The sequence below is a fragment of the Penaeus japonicus genome, unplaced genomic scaffold, assembly GCF_977035675.1.
Source record: "Penaeus japonicus unplaced genomic scaffold, GWHDUDI00000001_assembly GWHDUDI00000025, whole genome shotgun sequence".
Lineage (NCBI taxonomy): Eukaryota > Metazoa > Arthropoda > Malacostraca > Decapoda > Penaeidae > Penaeus > Penaeus japonicus.
Window position 1 is genome coordinate 36,749,620 of NW_028234427.1, and position 5,000 is coordinate 36,754,619.

Genomic DNA, 5,000 nt, shown 5'->3' on the forward strand with positions numbered 1-5,000 from the left:
AAATGTCAGTTATTGACCATTATTAGATAAAGTAAACAAACCACTCTCCAAGTCATAGCAACTTCAGTGTTTCATATTCTAAGTGTGATTTTTTATATTGATTTGTATGTATGTACGTACAACCGCTTGATACAAGTTCCTTAGGAACTTGCAGCTTGAGAGTATGTACCAGCTCTGAGAGGAACTCTGCTTGGGGGAGTGAGTGTCTTCAAGCCACTGAGAAGCCTTGTTAACTTTTTTTTTATTTTTTTTTATTTGACGACCCTGAATCAAGCATTTAAAAATTGGAGATTTCACAATTGTTATAGAGATATTTATTTTTCACTTTTTCTATTTTCTTTATTATAGTTTCATGTTAAATCTTTTTTTACCAGTTGCATGCACAGGTGTGGTATCTTGAATTATTGGTTTTCCTGAAGGTTGCTTGTTTCTCAATTGGGAGAATATAGAGGAACTTTGAATGGTCACCTTTCTCAGTGGCTTCCAGAAGCTCAACCGTATATTGCAAAGTGTTAGCTGAACTGCTTTTCATGTGTATTTGAGCTAAAGCATCTTTAAAAAGGACTATGTAAGTTTTTTGTGGAATAGCTCGTACATTAAACGTACAGCGTTGCACATCATGTTCAGTTTACCCTTTTGTAATAAATATGTATCCTTTTATTAAATGTTTTTTGGAACCCTAAACATTTTGAAACATAGAAGAGATTAAATTCTTTTTAAGATCAATACTTGTTTTTATCTAGTATTTGTATTGATGCCAAGTCTTCTGAATTGTTGAAAAAACAATGCTCTAACCTATCTCATTGCAAGGCATAATATTCCATGAGTTTTAGAAAGAAAAGATGTATTTTTTGTTCTTTTGTGCCACAAGTAATGTCCTGTTCCCTTGTTAACAACAAACTTTAGGTTCTCTAAATGTAATTATAAAGTCAATTGATTATCATTAGTAAAATGATGTTATTATCATTATACTTGCCCCCCCATCAATAGTGTCCAGTCATGGAAGTAAAACTAAAATCTTATTCCTCTCTGGTTATGTCATAACCCTTTTTCCACAAAGCAGTTCAAGAAACTTTTTATCTTTAAGGTGATCTGCCAAGCGAGTTCAAAGTGACTTTACAAAGGTCCATCATTGGCCTGTGAGATGAATTTCTCTCTATAATGAGCATCCTTAAGGCAGGGATCATTTCCTTGTTTAAAATAGTAAAAACATAATTTACCAGACAAAGGATCACAGCAAGCTAGTGTTTGTGTTTGCTTATGCAAATATAACAAAAGATGTAAAGCTTAATTGATAAATTCTTAACCTTTGTTAGATCAAGGTTCTCTACTATCAGTGTCAATTGCAGCCAAAAAGTAAACAAATTGAAAAATGCAGCTAAAAACTAGACTAAATATAAAAATGTTCTCAAAGTAATGAAGTGAAATCCTGCAATAATGTAAAGTAAGATTAATTTTTTTCTACAAAGTTTTTTAATCACCAAAATTTAAGGTGTGCACATCCTTTGCTTAGATTATTTAAATCTTGCTCTGTAGACATTATCTTATGAAACTGGCGACAGAAAAGAAAAAGTGGTTGCTAGCGAATGCAATAACAAAGAGACGAATCAAAGATGAATTTGCATGGAGAGGAAGAATAAACTCCCCTGAACAATTTCTTGTAATTTACATATCCAGCAGAAAAAAAAAATCATTTTTGGTTGCCATTTGTTGAATGTGTAAAAAAAAAAAAAAAAAAAAAAAGGTAAGCCGTTCTGATAATTTCCTTAATCTATTATATAGCTGAATGATGTATGAGCAATAAACTACCCAACACACCATTCCTCCAACACTGCCCACAATTCTTCAACATCTCCCAATACACCTATACCACTCAAACATTTCAACAGTGATACTTAACTCCCACACTTTTTTTTCTTTCTTTTTTTGAAAATGAAAAAAATAATGGAGCAGTGCAATTCTTTATGCATTAACAAAAAAAATCAAATATAAATGTAAAACCTGCATAAAGGAATACAAAAAAAAAAGCCACAAGATCAAATAAAAAAAGGATACCGATTAAAACTATTCCAAAATTTGCATATTTTTATTACTTTTTTTGAGTTGCTTGATACAAAAACTTTGTCAGCATTGTCTCCATTCCTGTTACCATAAGCACAGAGGCCACTTAGCGTGATTAGCTTAGAAATAAGATAATATACAAAAGCACACATACAATTAACTTTTTTGCATTTTGTCATTTTGAGCTTTTTTTTTTTACATGTCGCTTCCTTTTAGGTGATCATGGTCAACATGATCGGGAAACTTATTTTCAAGTCGTTTTTTTTTTCATTTTTGTTACTCTGCAGCTTATTACGACTCCACAGGTGTTAGGAGATTAAGAGTTTCTAAACAGCGATGCAACTTTAATGTCATTACACCTGCAGGGCAGAAAATTCTATTCACCTTAGAATTACACTTTTTTTTTTTGTCTTTTTTTGTTTGTTTTTTTGTTTTTTGTATTTTTGTTACATGAGTAAACTTTGTTCCATTTCTTGGATTTATTTTAACATGAAGACAGTCTGCACCCACATATATATATATATAGTGTTTGGTTTCATTAATAAGAACAAAAATGATGATTAAAATGGTACATGAAGGAAAATTGTAATGTTAAAAACAAAAACAAAACAAAAAAAAAAGACTATATCGGTCACATTGCTTCTTTCATTTATATATTAGGAATGCAAGTGACCAATGATGTAAACTTTTCCATGTCGTGTCTACATTTACAGTCAACAAAGACATGTGTGATTCATGTCTGTCAGTCACACCTAGCAGTCCTCTTTCATTCATACTGGTGCCTATCATGACTATACAAAAGCTTTGGTGTAAGTTTTTTGTTTTTAATTATAATGTAAAATGCCACATGAAAAAAAAAAAATAAAAGGGAAAAAAGAAAATACGACGATATCATAAAGTAATAAAAATAAAAATCAAACCAGCATAGTGTACTAAGTATGCCCAATATTCACATGACTTTGTTAACCTATATAAAGAGCTCTGGGGCAGCACGCTAAAACCAAAACAACTTAGGAGTGATCGGACCTCTTACGTTTAAAACCAGCCATCTCTCATCATTAATATGAAACCCCAAAAATTAATGATAATGATGAAGATAAATATAGAGTTCAGTTTCGCTGGTTTCCATGTCCAAATGGGAGTTCTCTTAACCACGTCAGAAAAACAGCATTAAAAACAAGCTCAAGACAAAATCCTGATCCAAAGCTTTCTATATGGCCTGTAAAAGATGGTGCATCCTTGTACAAGTAATAATAAAAACAAAAATATAATCATAATAATAATTGATCTGATATGCACATAGTAAGGCTACTCAGCATACGCAAAGTTTTCCGCCCTCAAGGAAGTCTCGAGCTACTTTCGCGGGATCTTTCGAAGGCTCTCGACCCGTCCTGCAAATATTCACGACTGCGAGGTCTTTGCCCGACAGAGATGAACGCTTACACAAGCTACCCCAGGAATATATAAAATTGAAACCCACCTCACAAATATTCACAGTTGCATGCAATAATACTTTGGCAATTATGAATATTCTCTTCATTGGGGAAAGAGGGTGTTTATCATTCTAACTTTATAGCACATATTCTCTTAAATTGTTTATACTATTAGGAGTATATTCATGGCACAATCAAGAAGACACAGTGAGTTTTATTGGACTTGACACCCTTCCTAATCGCCATGCATGTGGATATTGGCTGTTATCTCAAGTGGTCGTACGTGACGGGAATTGAACTTAATCGATATTCAACTATTTTGAAGAGTATTGCCATCCATGAGTGTCAATTTACTTCTTATTAAAGTTGTACATTTAAAACACAAACACCCCACTATTCAGAAACATCTTAAAACTGTATATATATATTCACATCTACAGTTGCTCTGCACCATTTAAAGGAACACACAATCTGAGGCAGTGGTTGAGATAACATGCCACATCCCTGGGCAGAGAGGTACACATGGAGATGCTCTATTGAGGATAAGAGAATCTATTAATTATATCCAACATATAGTCTAGAGCCACTTAATTCTCCCACTTACCCACAGAATAGCAATGACTTCAAGTTGCTCATTACCTCTGCTCATTATATCATGATATTTAATCTGTCACAATCATTGCAGAGCTGTTATGACTATGGTACTCCACAGGATATGACCCAGGACTGGGTTCTGGTGACTTCTTGTCTGTAACTACTATGACTATAAGCAAAGTATAGCTATTCCTTGCTGTTAGCTATCTACCATGGGTACCTTTGTTTAAACCTCTGCTCATGCAGGAACACGAGGTTATTGGCAGCAAGAAATTTGTCTTCATTCTTGCTGTCAACAACCCTTCAATATAAGTAGCAAAATGGGTCACAGGCGTCCACACACTGACCGAAGTCTAAAAAGTAGTTACATGGTATATGCTTGGGGTAGGCCATACTAACCATATTGCAGTCTAGAAGTGGTTTTGAAGATTCATCGGGCATACACTTTACGCAGTGTCACAGGCAAGTTTTAGACATGGTTAAAACAACAGTACCTTCAAGTGCATTTATGTATAAATACGTCTATTTTGCGTATTTATCCCTCTTAGTTGCGTGGGATCACAGACTTGAACACAGCCTTAAAGTTGAGGTAATATGGAAACTCATTTTTCAGTACATCAGCTTCCTCCTCTGTATAGAACGAGCAATTCTGTGCCTCAGTCATTATGTCTAGTCCACATAGTAGCTCAAAATATCATCCACAGCAAGTGTACATTTCTTTTACGTTTACTTACTCACGTCTTTACAGTCAAGAATTCATCACAAGATTATCACATGGGTGTTTTGAAGTTTTGCATTGAAAAGATCGTGCAACTCTGCCGCCAACGTGACGTTTACATATACCTGAACTACGGATGACCAGAAACAATGAAGATAGCCTGCCAAAAGCCTTGATTTTAAAGTTCATTTCAC

General features: G+C 34.0%; 1 protein-coding gene across 6 annotated transcripts in view; it reads left to right on the forward strand.

The window, feature by feature from the left end:
• Positions 1 to 660, forward strand: part of Rho1 (ras-like GTP-binding protein Rho1) — a 28,586-nt gene extending 27,926 nt beyond the window's left edge. For all 6 annotated transcript variants that reach the window (XM_043038435.2, XM_086551659.1, XM_086551660.1 and 3 more), the window contains exon 5: positions 1 to 660. This exon is cut by the window's left edge and continues 1,216 nt beyond it. The gene's annotated coding sequence lies outside the window, so the exon portion shown is untranslated.
• The last annotated feature ends 4,340 nt before the right edge of the window (positions 661 to 5,000 follow it).